Here is a 19,458-nt window from a genome sequence, read left to right on the forward strand (position 1 = left end):
GAAGCTACAGGCGTGGAAGGTACTGGCAAGAGAAGCCGTAAAAGCTACTGGCAGGTAAGGTACTGGCAAGTGAAGCCGTTGAAGCTACTGGCAGAGCAAGTACTGGCAAGTGAGGGCTGGGAAGCTACTGGCAGTTGAATTTCTGGCCGGCAAAGCCATTGACGCTATTGGCAGGCAAGGTACTGGCAAGTGAAGCCGTTGATGCTACTGGCAAGGCAAGTACTGGCAAGTGAGGGCTGGGAAGCTACTGGCAGTTGAATTACTGGCCGGCGAAGCCATTGAAGCTACAGGCATGGAAGGTACTGGCAAGTGAAGCCGTTAAAGCTACTGGCAGGTAAGGTACTGGCAAGTGAACCCATTGAAGCTACTGGCAGGGCAAGTACTGGCAAGTGAGGCCTGGGGAGCTACTGGCAGTTGAATTACTGGCCGGCGAAGCCATTGACGATATTGGCAGGCAAGGTACTGGCAAGTGAAGCCGTTGATGCTACTGGAAAGGCAAGTACTGGCAAGTGAGGGCTGGGAAGCTACTGTCAGTTGAATTACTGGCCGGCGAAGCCATTGAAGCTACAGGCGTGGAAGGTACTGGCAAGTGAAGCCGTTAAAGCTACTGGCAAGGCAAGTACTGGCAAGTGAAGCCGTTGAAGCTACTGGCAAGGCAAGTACTGGCAATTGAGGCCTGGGAAGCTACTGGCAGCTGAAATAATGGCAGGCGAAGCCGTTGAAGCTACTAGCAAGGGAAGTACTGGCAATTGAGGCTGGGGAAGCTACTCGCAGCTGAAATACTGGCAGGCGAAGCCGTTGAAGCTACTGACAATGCAAGTTCTTGCAATTGAGGCCGGTGAAGCTACTGGGAGCTGAAATACTGACCTGTGAAGGTGTTGAAACTGCTGGCAGGGAAGGTACTGGCAAGTAAAGCCGTTGAAGCTTCTGGCAGGGAAGGTACTGGCTAGTGAAGCCGTTGAAGCTACTGGCAGGGCAAGTACTGGCAAGTGAGGCCTGGGGAGCTACTGGCAGTTGAATTACTAGCCGGCGAAGCCATTGACGCTACTGGAAGGCTAGGTACTGGCAATCGAAGGCGTTGAAACTGCTGGCAGGGAAGGTACTGGCAAGTGAAGCCGTTGAAGCTACTGGCAGGTAAGGTACTGGCAAGTGAAGCCGTTGAAGCTACTGGCAGGGCAAGTACTGGCAAGTGAGGCCTGCTAATTTACTGGCAGTTGAATTACTGGCCGGCGAAGCCATTGAAGCTACTGGCAGGTAAGGTACTGGCAAGTGAAGCCGTTGAAGCTACTGGCAAGGCAAGTAATGGCAAATGAAGCCGTTGAAGCTACTGGCAAGGCAAGTACTGGCAATTGAGGCCTGGGAAGCTACTGGCAGCTGAAATACTGTCAGGCTAAGCCGTTGAAGCTATTGACAATGCAAGTATTGACAATTGAGGCCGGGGAAGCTACTGGGAGCTGAAATACTGTCATGTGAAGGTCTTGAAACTGCTGGCAGGGAAGGTACTGGCAAGTGAAGCCGTTGAAGCTACTGGCAGGGAAGGTACTGGCAAGTGAAGCCGTTGAAGCTACTGGCAAGGCAAGTACTGGCAAGTGAGGCCTGGGGAGCTACTGGCAGTTGAATTACTATCCGGCGAAGCCATTTACGCTACTGGAAGGCTAGGTACTAGCAAGTGAAGGCGTTGAAACTGCTGGCAGGGAAGGTACTGGCAAGCAAAGCCGTTGAAGCTACTGGCAGGGCAAGTACTGGCAAGTGAGGCCTGGTAAGCTACTGGCAGTTGAATTACTGGCCGGCGAAGCCATTGAAGCTACAGACAGGGAAGGTACTGGCAAGTGAAGCCGTTGAAGCTACTTGTAGGTCAAGTACAGTCAAGTGAGGCCAGGGAAGGTACTGGCAGTTGAATTACTGGCCGGCAAAGCCATTGAAGCTACAGGCAGGGAAGGTACTGGCAAATGAAGACATTGAAGCTACTTGTAGGGAAGGTACTGGCAAGTGAAGCTGCTGAAGCTACGGGCAGGTAAGGTACTGGCAAGTGAAGCCGTTGAAGCTACTGGCAACGCAAGTACTGGCAATTGAGGCCGGGGAAGCTACTGGCAGTTGAATTACTGGCCGGCGAAACCATTGAAGCTACTCGCAGATAAGGTACTGGCAAGTGAAGCCGTTGAAACTTCTGGCAACGCAAGTACTGGGAATTGAGGACGGGGAAGCTACTGGGAGCTGAAATACTGACATGGGAAGGCGTTGAAACTGCTGGCAGGGAAGGTACTGGCAAGTGAAGCCATTGAAGATACTGGCATGTAAGGTAGTGGCAAGTGAAGCCGTGGAAGCTACTGGATACGCAAGTACTGGCAATTGAGGCCGGGGAAGCTACTGGGAGCTGAAGTACTGACATGTGAAGGCGTTGAAACTGCTGGCAGGGAAGGTACTGGCAAGTGAAGGCATTGAAGCTACTCGCAGGTAGAATAGCTTTGATAAAAATGAAGATATCAGCTAAAATTAATTTTGTATTTAGGATGTTACCTATAAAAATATCAGAAACCGAGATAAAAAGTTGGCAAAATATTATTAATAAATATTGTAATGGAGAAAAGAGAGCAAGAGTGAATAAAAATAATTGGTACCTAAGCCAAAAAAAGGGGGGAATGGGTCTCCCAAACATAAAATTATACTACGTAGCAAATAGATTAAGACATGTTGTAGAAGCAATTATGGGAGTAGGAGATTTATATTGGATGGAAGAAAAAATCATAAGTAAGGTAGAGATGAATCTGGAGAATGTTTTTTTTAAAGACGGAGGAAAAAAGTGGGTTGGAAGTATAGATAATCCACTCCTGAGGACTCAATGGGAAATTTGGAGTAAATTTAAAGGGAAGCTGCTTCCGAGCAACTCTCCCTTAGCACCGATAATAATGTTAAAGAATTTCCCAGAGGATCTAAAGGGTAGATTATGTAAAATATTAAAAGAGAAAAATAAAATAAAATTAAAGGATTGGGTAAGAGATATTAAAACAAGAGAAGATATGGAAAATTTGTTAAAGGAGAAGAAGCTATCTTGGCTAGAATATGGTCAATTAGAACAATGGAATAAAAAGTGGATTAAAGATAATAGAATGTGCAGAAAGATGACGAGGTTTGAAGAATTAGTAGTAAGTAAGGAGAAAGGAAAAGGAAGTAGTATAGTTTCAAAAGGATTAATGAGTGAAATATATAAAATATTGTTAGAGAAGGAGTTTAGAGAGAATACAGAGAAAATGATTTGGGAATCAGATTTGAAGATACAAATAGGGCGACAGAGCTGGGAGGGACTATGGAAACAAAGAGTGTTGAGAAGTTTATCAGTAAGAATAAAGGAGAATTATTTTAAAATTTTATGGAGGTGGTACCTAACCCCGGTTAGATTGAATAAGATAAGTGATCAACATTCAGCAAATTGTTGGAGAGGATGTGGGGAAAAAGGAACGTATTTACATATGTGGTGGCAATGCAAATATGTACAAAGATTATGGAAGATGGTGTTTTCAGAAATTGAAGAAATAGTGGGAATGAAAATAGAACAAACACCAAAAATAGCATTGCTGTCACTATTTGAAGATATAAAGTGTGGAAAAGGAACTATAGAGCTGATATCGAGTTTGTTGGTTGCAGCACGACTGATGGTAGCTAGGAACTGGAAGATCCAAGGGGAATATTCTATTGAGGAATGGTATAAAGTAGTATGGGACATAGCCATTAATGATAAACTGACATGCAATATTAAGTGGAGAAAAGGCGTAACTAAAATAAATGAGTTCGAAGGAATCTGGAAACAGTTCCTAGTGTTTGTGTTTACTAAGGGAAGTGGGAAACCACCAGCAGAAGATATGATTAGATTTTGGACTCAAGAATGATCCCGAAGTGGGGGATGCACATTTATGTTAAGAATGAAGATGTTGTAGTGTGATAAGGCATAGTTTTTGATATTTGTACTCAACAATTATTCAATATGTATGCAGCAGATATTTGATGTATTTTTTTTTTTATTGTGTTAGTTTCAGTTATATTTTGGAAATGTTTATCTATGTTTATATAGTGTTGAAAATGAATAAAAATTATTATAAAAAAAAAAAAAAAGCTACTGGCAGGTAAGGTACTGGCAAGTGAAGCCGTTGAAACTACTGGCAAGGCAAGTACTGGCAAGTGAAGCCGTTGAAACTACTGGCAAGGCAAGTACTGGCAATTGAGGCCTGGGAAGCTACTGGCAGCTGAAATATTGGCAGGCGAAGCCGTTGAAGCTACTAGCAAGGCAAGTACTGGCAATTGAGGCTGGGGAAGCTACTCGCAGCTGAAATACTGGCAGGCGAAGCCGTTGAAGCTACTGACAATGCAAGTACTGGCAATTGAGGCCGGGGAAGCTACTGGGAGCTGAAATACTGACATGTGAAGGTCTTGAAACTGCTGGCAGGGAAGGTACTGGCAAGTGAAGCCGTTGAAGCTACTGGCAAGGAAGGTCCTGGCAAGTGAAGCCATTGAAGCTACTGGCAGGGCAAGTACTGGCAAGTGAGGCCTGGTAAGCTACTGGCAGTTGAATTACTGGCCGGCAAAGCCATTGAAGCTACAGGCAGAGAAGGTACTGGCAAGTGAAGACATTGAAGCTACTTGTAGGGAAGGTACTGGCAAGTGAAGCTGCTGAAGCTATAAGCAGGTAAGGTACTGGCAAGTGAAGCCGTTGAAGCTACTGACAACGCAAGTACTGGCAAGTGAGGCCTGGGAAGCTACTGGCAGTTGAATTACTGGCCGGCGAAGCCATTGAAGCTACAGGCAGGGAAGGTACAGGCAAGTGAAGCCGTTGAAGCTACTGGTAGGTCAAGTACTGTCAAGTGAGGCCAGGGAAGCTACTGGCAGTTGAATTACTGGCCGGCAAAGCCATTGAAGCTACTGGCAGGTAAGGTACTGGCAAGTGAAGCTGTTGAAGCTACTGGCAGGTAAGGTACTGGCAAGTGAAGCCGTTGAAGCTACTGGCAGGGCAAGTACTGGCAAGTGAGGGCTGGGAAGCTACTGGCAGCTGAAATACTGGCAGGCGAAGCCGTTGAAGCTACTGACAATGCAAGTACTTGCAATTGAGGCCGGGGAAGCTACTGGGAGCTGAAATACTGACATGTGAAGGCGTTGAAACTGCTGGCAGGGAAGGTACTGGCAAGTGAAGCCGTTGAAGCTACTGGCAGGGCAAGTACTGGCAAGTGAGGGCTGGGAAGCTACTGGCAGCTGAATTACTGGCTGGCGAAGCCATTGAAGCTACAGGCATGGAAGGTACTGGCAAGTGAAGCCGTTAAAGCTACTGGCAGGTAAGGTACTGGCAAGTCAACCCATTGAAGCTACTGGCAGGGCAAGTACTGGCAAGTGAGGCCTGGGGAGCTACTGGCATTTGAATTACTGGCCGGCGAAGCCATTGACGCTACTGGAAGGCTAGGTACTAGGAAGTGAAGGTGTTGAAACTGCTGGCAGGGAAGGTACTGGCAAGTGAAGCCATTGAAGCTACTGGCAGGTAAAGTACTGGCAAGCGAAGCCGTTGAAGCTACTGGCAGGGCAAGTACTGGCAAGTGAGGCCTGGTAAGCTACTGGCAGTTGAATTACTGGCCGGCGAAGCCATTGAAGCTACAGGGAGGGAAGGTACTGGCAAGTGAAGACATTGAAGCTACTTGTAGGGAAGGTACTGGCAAGTGAAGCTGCTGAAGCTACAGGCAGGTAAGGTACTGGCAAGTGAAACCGTTGAAGCTACTGGCAGGGCAAGTACTAGCAAGTGAGGCCTGAGAAGCTACTGGCAGTTGAATTACTGGCCGGCGAAGCCATTGAAGCTACAGACAGGGAAGGTACTGGCAAGTGAAGCCGTTGAAGCTACTGGCAAGGCAAGTACTGGCAATTGAGGCCGGGGAAGCTACTGACAACTGAAATACTGGCAGGTGAAGCCGTTGAAGCTACTGACAATGCAAGTACTGGCAATTAAGGCCGGGGAAGATACTGGGAGCTGAAATACTGACATGTGAAGGTCTTGAAACTGCTGGCAAGAAGGTACTGGCAAGTGAAGCCGTTGAAGCTACTGGCAGGGAAGGTTCTGGCAAGTGAAGCTGTTGAAACCACTGGCAGGGAAGGTACTGGCAAGTGAAGCCATTGAAGCTACTGGCAAGGCAAGTTCTGGCAATTGAGGCTTGGGAAGCTACTGGCAGTTGTATTACGGGCCGGCGAAGCCATTGAAGCTACTGGCATTGACGGTACTGGCAAGTGAAGCCGTTAAAGCTACTGGCAGGGCAAGTACTGGCAAGTGAGGCCTGGGAAGCTACTGGCAGTTGAATTTCTGTCCGGCGAAGCCAATGAAGCTACAGGCAGGGAAGGTACTGGCAAGTGAAGCCGTTGAAACTTCTGGCAACGCAAGTACTGGGAATTGTGGATGCGGAAGTTACTGGGAGCTGAAATACTGACATGGGAAGGCGTTGAAACTGCTGGCAGGGAAGGTACTGGCAAGTGAAGCCATTGAAGATACTGGGAGGGCAAGTACTGGATAGTGAGGGCTGGGAAGCTACTGGCAGTTGCAATACTGGCCGGCGAAGCCATTGAAGCTACAGGCGGGGAAGGTACTGGCAAGTGAAGCTGTTGAAGCTACTGGCAATGCAAGTACTGGCAAGAGAGGCCGGGGAAGCTACTAGCAGTTGAATTACAGGTCGGCGAAGCCATTGAAGCTACAAGCAGGGAAGGTACTGGCAAGTGAAGCCGTTGTAGCTACTAGCATGGCAAGTACTGGCAATTGAGGCCTGGGAAGCTAATGGGAGCTGAAATACTGACATGTGAAGGCATTTAAACTGCTGGCAGGGAAGGTACTGGCAAGTGAAGGCGTTGATACTGCTGGCAGGGAAGGTACTGGCAAGTGAAGCCATTGAAGCTACTGGCATGGAAGGTATTGGCAAGTGAAGACGTTGAAGCTACTGGCAGGGCAAGGACTGGCAAGTGAGGCCTGGGGAGCTACTGGCAGTTGAATTACTGGATGGCAAAGCCATTGAATCTACAGGCAGGGAAGGTACTGGCAAGTGAAGCTGTTGAAGCTACTGGCAAGGAGGGTACTTGCAAGTGAAGCCGTTTAAGCTACTGGCAGGGAAGGTACTGGCAAGTGAAGCCGTTGAAGCTACTGGAATGGAAGGTACTGGCAAGTGAAGCCATTGAAGCTACTGGCAGAGCAAGTACTGGCAAGTGAGGCCTGGGGAGCTACTGGCAGTTGAATTACTGGCCGGCGAAGCCATTGACGATATTGGCAGGCAATGTACTGGCAAGTGAAGGCGTTGAAACTGCTGGCAGGAAAGGTACTGGCAAGTGAAGCCGTTGAAGCTACTGGCAAGGCAAGTACTGGCAAGTGAGGGCTGGGAATCTACTGGCAGTTGAATTACTGGCCGGTGAAGCCATTGAAGCTACAGGCATGGAAGGTACTAGCAATTGAAGCCGTTGAAGCTACTGGCAAGGCAAGTACTGGCAAGTGAAGCCGTTGAAACTACTGGCAAGGCAAGTACTGGCAATTGAGGCCTGGGAAGCTACTGGCAGCTTAAATATTGGCAGGCGAAGCCGTTGAAGCTACTAGCAAGGCAAGTACTGGCAATTGAGGCTGGGGAAGCTACTCGCAGCTGAAATACTGGCAGGCGAAGCCGTTGAAGCTACTGACAATGCAAGTACTGGCAATTGAGGCCGGGGAAGCTACTGGGAGCTGAAATACTGACATGTGAAGGTCTTGAAACTGCTGGCAGGGAAGGTACTGGCAAGTGAAGCCGTTGAAGCTACTGGCAAGGAAGGTCCTGGCAAGTGAAGCCATTGAAGCTACTGGCAGGGCAAGTACTGGCAAGTGAGGCCTGGTAAGCTACTGGCAGTTGAATTACTGGCCGGCAAAGCCATTGAAGCTACAGGCAGGGAAGGTACTGGCAAGTGAAGACATTGAAGCTACTTGTAGGGAAGGTACTGGCAAGTGAAGCTGCTGAAGCTATAAGCAGGTAAGGTACTGGCAAGTGAAGCCGTTGAAGCTACTGGCAACGCAAGTACTGGCAAGTGAGGCCTGGGAAGCTACTGGCAGTTGAATTACTGGCCGGCGAAGACATTGAAGCTACAGGCAGGGAAGGTACAGGCAAGTGAAGCCGTTGAAGCTACTGGTAGGTCAAGTACTGTCAAGTGAGGCCAGGGAAGCTACTGGCAGTTGAATTACTGGCCGGCAAAGCCATTGAAGCTACTGGCAGGGAAGGTACTGGCAAGTGAAGCCGTTGAAGCTACTGGCAGGTAAGGTACTGGCAAGTGAAGCCGTTGAAGCTACTGGCAAGGCAAGTACTGGCAATTGAGGCCGGGGAAGCTACTGGCAGCTGAAATACTGGCAGGCGAAGCCGTTGAAGCTACTGACAATGCAAGTACTTGCAATTGAGGCCGGGGAAGCTACTGGGAGCTTAAATACTGACATGTGAAGGTGTTGAAACTGCTGGCAGGGAAGGTACTGGCAAGTGAAGCCGTTGAAGCTACTGGCAGGGCAAGTACTGGCAAGTGAGGGCTGGGAAGCTACTGGCAGTTGAATTACTGGCCGGCGAAGCCATTGAAACTACAGGCAGGGAAGGTACAGGCAAGTGAAGCCGTTGAAGCTACTGGTAGGTCAAGTACTGTCAAGTGAGGCCAGGGAAGCTACTGGCAGTTGAATTACTGGCCGGCAAAGCCATTGAAGCTACTGGCAGGGAAGGTACTGGCAAGTGAAGCCGTTGAAGCTACTGGCAGGTAAGGTACTGGCAAGTGAAGCCGTTGAAGCTACTGGCAAGGCAAGTACTGGCAATTGAGGCCGGGGAAGCTACTGGCAGCTGAAATACTGGCAGGCGAAGCCGTTGAAGCTACTGACAATGCAAGTACTTGCAATTGAGGCCGGGGAAGCTACTGGGAGCTTAAATACTGACATGTGAAGGTGTTTAAACTGCTGGCAGGGAAGGTACTGGCAAGTGAAGCCGTTGAAGCTACTGGCAGGGCAAGTACTGGCAAGTGAGGGCTGGGAAGCTACTGGCAGTTGAATTACTGGCTGGCGAAGCCATTGAAGCTACAGGCATGGAAGGTACTGGCAAGTGAAGCCGTTAAAGCTACTGGCAGGTAAGGTACTGGCAAGTCAACCCATTGAAGCTACTGGCAGGGCAAGTACTGGCAAGTGAGGCCTGGGGAGCTACTGGCATTTGAATTACTGGCCGGCGAAGCCATTGACGCTACTGGAAGGCTAGGTACTAGGAAGTGAAGGTGTTGAAACTGCTGGCAGGGAAGGTACTGGAAAGTGAAGCCATTGAAGCTACTGGCAGGTAAAGTACTGGCAAGCGAAGCCGTTGAAGCTACTGGCAGGGCACGTAGTGGCAAGTGAGGCCTGGTAAGCTACTGGCAGTTGAATTACTGGCCGGCGAAGCCATTGAAGCTACAGACAGGGAAGGTACTGGCAAGGGAAGCCGTTGAAGCTACTGGTAGGTCAAGTACAGTCAAGTGAGGCCAGGGAAGCTACTGGCAGTTGAATTACTGGCCGGCAAAGCCATTGAAGCTACAGGGAGGGAAGGTACTGGCAAGTGAAGACATTGAAGCTACTTGTAGGGAAGGTACTGGCAAGTGAAGCTGCTGAAGCTACAGGCAGGTAAGGTACTGGCAAGTGAAACCGTTGAAGCTACTGGCAGGGCAAGTACTAGCAAGTGAGGACTGAGAAGCTACTGGCAGTTGAATTACTGGCCGGCGAAGCCATTGAAGCTACAGACAGGGAAGGTACTGGCAAGTGAAGCCGTTGAAGCTACTGGCAGGTAAGGTACTGGCAAGTGAAGCCTTTGAAGCTACTGGCAAGGCAAGTACTGGCAATTGAGGCCGGGGAAGCTACTGGCAACTGAAATACTGGCAGGTGAAGCCGTTGAAGCTACTGACAATGCAAGTACTGGCAATTAAGGCCGGGGAAGATACTGGGAGCTGAAATACTGACATGTGAAGGTGTTGAAACTGCTGGCAAGAAGGTACTGGCAAGTGAAGCCGTTGAAGCTACTGGCAGGGAAGGTTCTGGCAAGTGAAGCTGTTGAAACCACTGGCAGGGAAGGTACTGGCAAGTGAAGCCATTGAAGCTACTGGCAAGGCAAGTTCTTGCAATTGAGGCTTGGGAAGCTACTGGCAGTTGTATTACGGTCCGGCGAAGCCATTGAAGCTACTGGCATTGACGGTACTGGCAAGTGAAGCCGTTGAAGCTACTGGCAGGTAAGGTACTGTCAAGTGAAGCCGTTGAAGCTACTGGCAGGGCAAGTACTGGCAAGTGAGGCCTGGGAAGCTACTGGCAGTTGAATTTCTGTCCGGCGAAGCCAATGAAGCTACAGGCAGGGAAGGTACTGGCAAGTGAAGCCGTTGAAACTTCTGGCAACGCAAGTACTGGGAATTGTGGATGCGGAAGTTACTGGGAGCTGTAATACTGACATGGGAAGGCGTTGAAACTGCTGGCAGGGAAGGTACTGGCAAGTGAAGCCATTGAAGATACTGGCAGGTAAGGTACGGGCAAGTGAAGCCGTTGAAGCTACTGGGAGGGCAAGTACTGGATAGTGAGGGCTGGGAAGCTACTGGCAGTTGCAATACTGGCCGGCGAAGCCATTGAAGCTACAGACAGGGAAGGTACTGGCAAGTGAAGTTGTTGAAGCTACTTGCAATGCAAGTACTGGCAATTGAGGCCTGAAAGCTACTGGAAGCTTAAATACTGACATGTGAAGGCGTTGAAACTGCTGGCAGGGAGGTACTGGCAAGTGAAGCTGTTGAAGCTACTGGCAATGCAAGTACTGGCAAGAGAGGCCGGGGAAGCTACTAGCAGTTGAATTACAGGTCGGCGAAGCCATTGAAGCTACAAGCAGGGAAGGTACTGGCAAGTGAAGCCGTTGTAGCTACTGGCATGGCAAGTACTGGCAATTGAGGCCTGGGAAGCTAATGGTGTTGGGTTATTGTGCCAGAACTTTTCTCCTTCTGGAACTCTGTTTGTGCTCAGAAACAAACACACATCACACAGGTCTTACACAGCAGAGCTGGTTTATTTCCTTCAGGCTTCTGTGCAGTTCAATTCAGATCAGTTCAGATCAGCACAGAGAGCAGTGATCATAGAGCAGTGATCATAGAGCAGTGATCAGATCCATTTTACACAAGTGAGAAACTATATACAGATCTACACAATTCTTATCTACATTACATACAGCTGTGATGAGGCTAACTTAGAATCTTGGCAAGGTTCCCAGAACAGCCTCTATCTCAAGGTAATTGCCCACAGATAGACTTTCTCTGTTTAACCCTGAGATAGCCATACACACACAATTTTAATGACTAAGCAAGTATTTCTTTTCATATACTTAACAGTCCTCCTCTTGCGCATGTTGTTTAAATTGTGTTACAATCTGAGACCCAGCTTTAAAAGCATCTCTTTGTGTTTTACCATTGATACTGGTTTTGTGAATAAATCAGCCAACATCATTTCAGATGGACAATATTCAAGCTTAATCCAGCCCTTCTGAATTATATCTTTCACATGAGAATAACGAACATCCACATGTTTAGTTCTTGGTTTACACTTTTCAGATGTAGCCATACTAATACATGCCTGATTATCCTCAAATATGGTTACTGGTGTCTCAATTTCCAACCTTAGATCAGCAAGTAATTGTTTATACCACTCAATCTCATTACAAGCCAGAGATAAGCTGATATATTCTGCTTCTGCACTAGAGGTTGCTACACAATTTTGTTTTCTTGTATACCAATCAATCAAGGATTGATTGTAAAAGAATGCTGCTCCACTGGTAGACTTTCTATCAATTGCGTTAGCCCAGTCAGCATCTGCATAAACACAGAAATTTCCATCTTTGTGTGTAGATATTTCCAATTTGTAATTGATTGTACCTTTTAAATATCTCAATACACGTTTTACAGCTGTCCAATCAGTTACAGAAGGTTTTGTCATTTTTCTGCTTAAAAGATTTACAGCAAATGTAATATCTGGTCTACTTAGGTTTGCTAGATAAAGTAAACTTCCAATCACACTCTGATATTTCTGTATGTCTTCCATTTCAGTACTGTCTGTCTGATTTTGAAAATCAGTGACCATAGGAGTGGCAACAATTTTACAATTCTCCATGCTGTGTTCTTCCAGCAATTTTTTAATTTTGCCACTTTGTTCAATCAGAAATGACCCTGTGTTAGAATCTTTTGAAATTTGCATTCCCAAATAACTTTTCACTGAACCAAGGTCTTTTAACTCAAAATGTCTTTGCAGCTGGTTTACAAATGTGTTTTTCTGTTCTTCTTCATTAAAAACCAGTAACAAATCATCTACATAAATCAGCAAATACACTACATTTGAACCATCCTGTTTTGTGTACAAACAATGATCAGCTTTGCTTTGTTTAAAACCCATTTTGATCAATACATTGTCCAGTTTCTTATTCCAACACCTTGCTGCTTGCCTCAAACCATATATGGATTTTTTCAATTTACAAACTAACCCTGGATTTTTAACAAAACCTTTTGGTTGAGTCATGTAAATTTCCTCTGTTAAATCTCCATATAAGAAAGCTGTTTTGATGTCAAAATGAAATACATTCAATTGTTTTTCTGCTGCAATTTTTAACAAAAGTTTTACACTTGAGTATTTTGTTGTAGGTGCATAAACTTCTTCAAAATCTATTAGATATTTTTGAGCAAATCCTCTTGCTACCAATCTTGCTCTGTAACGTTCCACCTGTCCTTTCTCATTTTGTTTTACTTTGAATACCCATTTACAGGTAATGGCTTTGCGACCTTCAGGTAAAAGTACTAGCTCCCACGTTTCATTTTTTTCCATTGCTCTGATTTCCTCTGACATTGCTTCATGCCAGCCCTGAGCTTCTGTAGGTTCCATTTCCTGAATTTCCTCAAATGAAGTAGGTTCATAGGCTATTAGTAATGCTCTATGAGAAACCTGTTTGCTTTGGTATTCATCTGAATAATGAATTGGAGCTTTGCGTTCCCTTTCTGATCGTCTTGGCATAGTTACAGGCATAGTTTCCTCCTCCACAGTTTCTTCCCCCTCCCTCTCTTGCTGAGATTGTTCAGGAATTTCTTCTGTTTCTACAGCTTTCTGTTCTACAGGCAAACTTACATACTGTTTTGTTTCCTGCATTTGTTCATGAAAAACTACATCTCTGCTCACAATTACACTTTTGTGATATGGAGACCACAAACGATAGCCTTTTGTTTGTGTATCATATCCCAACAGTTTACATTCCAAACCTCTTTGAGCTAGCTTTCCTGGTCTGTTTTCTTTCTGAATATGAGCAAAACATTTACTTCCAAAAACCCGTATATGTGACACTCTAGGTTTTCTTTTGTAAAACATTTCATATGGAGTTTTTTCATGTACAGAGTGGTAAAGCCTGTTTAACAAATAATTTGAGGTGGACAAAGCTTCTGCCCAGAACAGATTAGACAATCCTGACTCTTTCAATAGAGCTCTTAACATGTTCTGCAAGGTTCTGTTTTTCCTTTCTGCAACTCCATTTTGAAATGGTGAATATGGAGCAGTAAGGTCATGTTGTATACCCTCATCACTGAGGAATTTTTTAAATTGGTTGCTAAGAAATTCACCTCCCCGGTCCGTTCTTAGATTAGCTATAGGTTCTTTAAATCTATTTTTACTCCACTTAACAAAGGCTTTGAACTTTCCAAAAGTTTCACTCTTCTGTTTTAACACATACACAAATCCAAATCTACTGTAATCATCAACAATAGACAAGAAAAATCTGTTTCCTCCTTGACTTGTCTCAAAAGGACCTGCAAGATCTGCATGAATTAATTCAAAAATTCTTTTTGTTGTTCTCTCACTATGTTTTGGAATGTTTGACTTATGACACTTGGTTTCACTGCATACATTACATTCTACATAGTTAGAACATGGTTTGATTTTCACCCCTTCACACAATTCTGGAATCTTAGAAATTGTTTTATAGTTAGCATGACCAAACCTTTTATGAGTTAAATGGATACATTCTTGGTGTGGTTTGCAATTGGCTATTGTTTTTGTTGTGACTTTGCTGGCTACAACTTCATTTTCTGTACAAGTATTAATCACATACAAAGATTCTTTCATTATTCCCTGCACACACACCTTGTTTCCCTGTTTTATAGTACAATTTTCTTCAGTAAAACAAACCTCATACCCCATTTCTGTTAACTGAAACACACTTAGAAGGTTTGTTTCCAATTCTGGTACATATAAAACACTTTGTAGTTCAACTCCCAGACAATCAAAATATACATTACCCACACCACAAATCTGGATTTTTGTTCCATTTGCAAGGGTAACACACTTTTGCTCTGAAGTAGAAGTTTCCAAGGTTACAAATGAAAGTTTGTCTTTTGCCATACTTATTGAAGCCCCAGAGTCCAAAAACCAAGGATTCATTGTCTCTTTGACTCTTGCTAGAAGACACTTCTTTGTTGATTCAGCTTCATTCATTTTGTTTTCTTCTCTCCACTTTGCTGTCGACTGCTTTTTCTTCTTGTTGTTGTTGCAATCCCGCCGTAAATGTTCTGTGGAACCACAGTTAAAGCATTTCCTTGCCTTTAATGCAGCCACCACATCAGAAGATTTATGGCTTTGTTGAAATTCAGCCACAGGATGTTTAAGGCTCTGTTGTTTTGAAGCTTGTCTTCTTTCATAGGTTTCCAGTAGTTTTCCAGCTACATACTCGAGGGTTAAATTTTTCTCCTCTTGACTTTCCATCATGGTGACAACCGCGTCGTACGATGAATCAAGACTTGACAAAATCACATAGACTTGGTGTATAGTTGTAAACTCCATCCCTCGTGCCCTGAGTTGATTGAAGATTTCTCTCATGCTTTTCAAATGGTTTGACATAGACTCCCCTAGTTTCAGCTTCATTCCATACAGTTTCTGGGTTAGAATTATTTTACTGCCCGCTGTTTCTCTTTGATATACAGCTTGTAGCGCATTCCAGCACTCTTTTGATGTATTCAAAAACTGAATGAAGGAAATTTGAGAGTCTTCCACAGCTAATGCAATAACTGCCATTGCTTTTGCATCGTCCTTAAACCATTTAGCATTCTGTGGATCTGCTCTATCTGGTGGATCCTCTGTGACTACATACCACAGTTCAGCCTGAATCAGATACATTTGCATTTTGTAAGACCATAATGCATAGTTAGAGTCATTCAGCTTTTCTAACAATTGATGCAAACCAGACATATTAGCTCCTGCCATTTCCTCTGCTTTAAGAATTGGTATCTCACCGTCCTCCTGCTCAGAGTCCTCCTCAGAGTCAGCTGACTGAGATTTTTCCTCACTTTGCAGCACTGGCTTTAGCTTGATGTCTTCCTTCATCAACAGTTTTCTGTTTTAGCAGACTCTTGGTTCTGGTTCTGATACTGCACCATTCCCATCAAGTTCTGGTTCTTCTAGTTATGCTGACGTAGCTTGCCTGGACTGGACTGGTCTAGGCTGGTCTAGACTGGGCCCATAACCTTTGTTGGGTTATTGTGCCAGAACTTTTCTCCTTCTGGAACTCTGTTTGTGCTCAGAAACAAACACACATCACACAGGTCTTACACAGCAGAGCTGGTTTATTTCCTTCAGGCTTCTGTGCAGTTCAATTCAGATCAGTTCAGATCAGCACAGAGAGCAGTGATCATAGAGCAGTGATCATAGAGCAGTGATCAGATCCATTTTACACAAGTGAGAAACTATATACAGATCTACACAATTCTTATCTACATTACATACAGCTGTGATGAGGCTAACTTAGAATCTTGGCAAGGTTCCCAGAACAGCCTCTATCTCAAGGTAATTGCCCACAGATAGACTTTCTCTGTTTAACCCTGAGATAGCCATACACACACAATTTTAATGACTAAGCAAGTATTTCTTTTCATATACTTAACAAATGGGAGCTGAAATACTGACATGTGAAGGCGTTTAAACTGCTGGCAGGGAAGGTACTGGCAAGTGAAGGCGTTGATACTGCTGGCAGGGAAGGTACTGGCAAGTGAAGCTATTGAAGCTACTGGCATGGAAGGTATTGGCAAGTGAAGATGTTGAAGCTACTGGCAGGGCAAGGACTGGCAAGTGAGGCCTGGGGAGCTACTGGCAGTTGAATTACTGGATGGCAAAGCCATTGAATCTACAGGCAGGGAAGGTACTGGCAAGTGAAGCTGTTGAAGCTACTGGCAAGGAGGGTACTTGCAAGTGAAGCCGTTTAAGCTACTGGCAGGGAAGGTACTGGCAAGTGAAGCCGTTGAAGCTACTGGAATGGAAGGTACTGGCAAGTGAAGCCATTGAAACTACTGGCAGGGCAAGTACTGGCAAGTGAGGCCTGGGGAGCTACTGGCAGTTGAATTACTAGCCGGCGAAGCCATTGACGATATTGGCAGGCAAGGTACTGGCAAGTGAAGGCGTTGAAACTGCTGGCAGGAAAGGTACTGGCAAGTGAAGCCGTTGAAGCTACTGGCAAGGAGGGTACTTGCAAGTGAAGTACTACCTTTCCTTTTCATCAAACCCAGGTGAGGCAGTGACTGTTCTGAACCAGTGCCTGGGCACGGTAATGGACTGGATGAGGGCTAACAAACTGAGACTCAATCCAGACAAGACGGAGGTACTGTTAGCGGGTGGTTCATTTGTCCGGCGAGGTGATGTTTGCCCTGTCCTGGACGGGGTTGCACTCTCCCTAAAGGATCGGGTCCGTAGTTTGGGGGTGCTCTTCGATCCAGAACTGTCACTTGAGGCACAGGTGAACTCAGTGGCAAAGAGCACCTTTTATCAGCTTAGGCTGATATACCAACTGCGCCCTTATCTGGACAGTGATAGCCTAGCTACAGTTATCCATGCTCTGATAACCTCTCGTTTGGATTACTGCAATGCGTTATACGTGGGGCTGCCTTTGAAAACGGTCCGGAAGCTTCAGCTGGTACAAAACAGGGCAGCCCGTTTACTAACAGGGACTGGCTGGCGAGATCACATTACGCCAGTCCTTTTACAACTTCATTGGCTGCCAGTCCAGGTCCGGGCCCGATTCAAAGTGCTGGTATTGACATTTAAAGCCCTAAACGGTTTGGGGCCAGGTTATTTGAAGGAACGCCTCCTCCCATATGTACCTACCCGGACCTTAAGATCATCTACAGGGGCCCTTCTCCGTGAGCCCCTGCCAAAGGAAGTGAGGCAGGTGGCTACTAGGAGGAGGGCTTTCTCCGCTGTGGCACCCCGGTTGTGGAATGAGCTCCCCAGAGAGGTCCGCCTGGCGCCTACACTGTACTCCTTTCGTCGCCAGCTGAAGACCTTTTTATTCACTCAGTATTTTAACACTTAATTTTAACTTAAATTTAAATTATACTGTTTTAACTCTGTATTTTAACCTTATATCAATTTTGCTGCGTGGTTTTATCCTGGTTGTGCTTTTTATATTGTATTTTGTATTTGTATTTTTAACTTGTTGGTTGTTTTATGATGATTTTAATTTTTGTGAACCGCCCAGAGAGCTTCGGCTATTGGGCGGTATAAAAATGTAATAAATAAATAAAATAAATAAATAAATAAAAGTGAAGCCGTTGAAGCTATTGGCAAGGCAAGTACTGGCAATTGAGGCCTGGGAAGCTACTGGAAGCTGAAATATTGGCAGGCGAAGCCGTTGAAGCTACTAGCAAGTCAAGTACTGGCAATTGAGGCTGGGGAAGCTACTGGGAGCTGAAATACTGACATGTGAAGGTGTTGAAACTGCTGGCAGGGCAAGTACTGGCAAGTGAGGCCTGGGAAGCTACTGGCAATGCAAGTACTGGCAATTAAGGCCTGGGAAGCTACTGGCAGCTGAAATATTGGCAGGCGAAGCTGTTGAAGCTACTGACAATGCAAGTACTGGCAATTGAGGCCGGGGAAGCTACTGGCAGTTGAATTACTGGCCGGCGAAGCCATTGAAGCTACAGGCAGGGAAAGTACTGGCAAGTGAAGCCGTTGAAGCTACTGGCAGGTAAGGTACTGGCAAGTGAAGCCGCTGAAGCTACTGGCAGGGCAAGTACTGGCAAGTGAGGCCTGGGAAGCTACTGGCAGTTGAATTACTGGCCGGCGAAGCCGTTGAAGCTACTGGCAGGGAAGGTACTGGCCGGCGAAGCCATTGAAGCTACTGGCAGGGAAGGTACTGGCCGGCGAAGCCATTGAAGCTACTGGCATGGAAGGTACTGGCAAGTGAAGCCGTTGAATCTACTGGCAAGGCAAGTACCTGCAATTGAGGCCGGGTAAGCTACTGGCAGCTGAAATACTGACAGGCGAAGCCGTTGAAGCTACTGACAATGCAAGTACTGGCAATTGAGGCCGGGGAAGCTACTGGCAAGGCAAGTACTGGCAATTGCGGCTGGGGAAGCTACTCGCAGCTGAAATACTGGCAGGCGAAGACGTTGAAGCTACTGACAATGCAAGTACTGGCAATTGAGGCCGGGGAAGCTACTGGGAGCTGAAATACTGACATGTGAAGGTGTTGAAACTGCTGGCAGGTAAGGTACTGGCAAGTGAAGCCGTTGAAGTTACTGGCAAGGCAAGTACTGGCAAGTGAAGCTGTTGAAGCTACTGGCAATGCAAGTACTGGCAATTAAGGCCTGGGAAGCTACTCGCAGCTGAAATACTGGCAGGCGAAGACGTTGAAGCTACTGACAATGCAAGTACTGGCAATTGAGGCCGGGGAAGCTACTGGGAGCTGAAATACTGACATGTGAAGGTGTTGAAACTGCTGGCAGGTAAGGTACTGGCAAGTGAAGCCGTTGAAGTTACTGGCAAGGCAAGTACTGGCAAGTGAAGCCGTTGAAGCTACTGGCAATGCAAGTACTGGCAATTAAGGCCTGGGAAGCTACTGGCAGCTGAAATATTGGCAGGCGAAGCTGTTGAAGCTACTGACAATGCAAGTACTGGCAATTGAGGCCGGGGAAGCTACTGGGAGCTGAAATACTGACATGTGAAGGTGTTGAAACTGCTGGCAGGGAAGGTACTGTCAAGTGAAGCCGTTGAAGCTACTGGCAGGGAAGGTACTGGCAAGTGAAGCCGTTGAACCTACTACCAGGGCAAGTACTGGCAAGTGAGGCCTGGGGAGCTACTGGCAGTTGAATTACAAGCCGGCGAAGCCATTGACGCTACTGGAAGGCTAGGTACTGGCAAGTGAAGGCGTTGAAACTGCTGGCAGGGAAGGTACTGGCAAGTGAAGCCGTTGAAGGTACTGGCAGGTAAGGTACTGGCAAGTGAAGCCGTTGAAGCTACTGGCAGGGCAAGTCCTGGCAAGTGAGGCCTGGTAAGCTACTGGCAAGGCAATTGAATTACTGGCAAGTGAAGCCATTGAAGCTACTGGCAAGGCAAGTACTGGCAATTAAGGCCTGGGAAGCTACTGGCAGCTGAAATATTGGCAGGCGAAGCCGTTGAAGCTACTA

This window comes from Elgaria multicarinata, chromosome 6 (assembly GCF_023053635.1).
Source record: "Elgaria multicarinata webbii isolate HBS135686 ecotype San Diego chromosome 6, rElgMul1.1.pri, whole genome shotgun sequence".
Classification (NCBI taxonomy): Eukaryota; Metazoa; Chordata; class Lepidosauria; order Squamata; family Anguidae; genus Elgaria; species Elgaria multicarinata.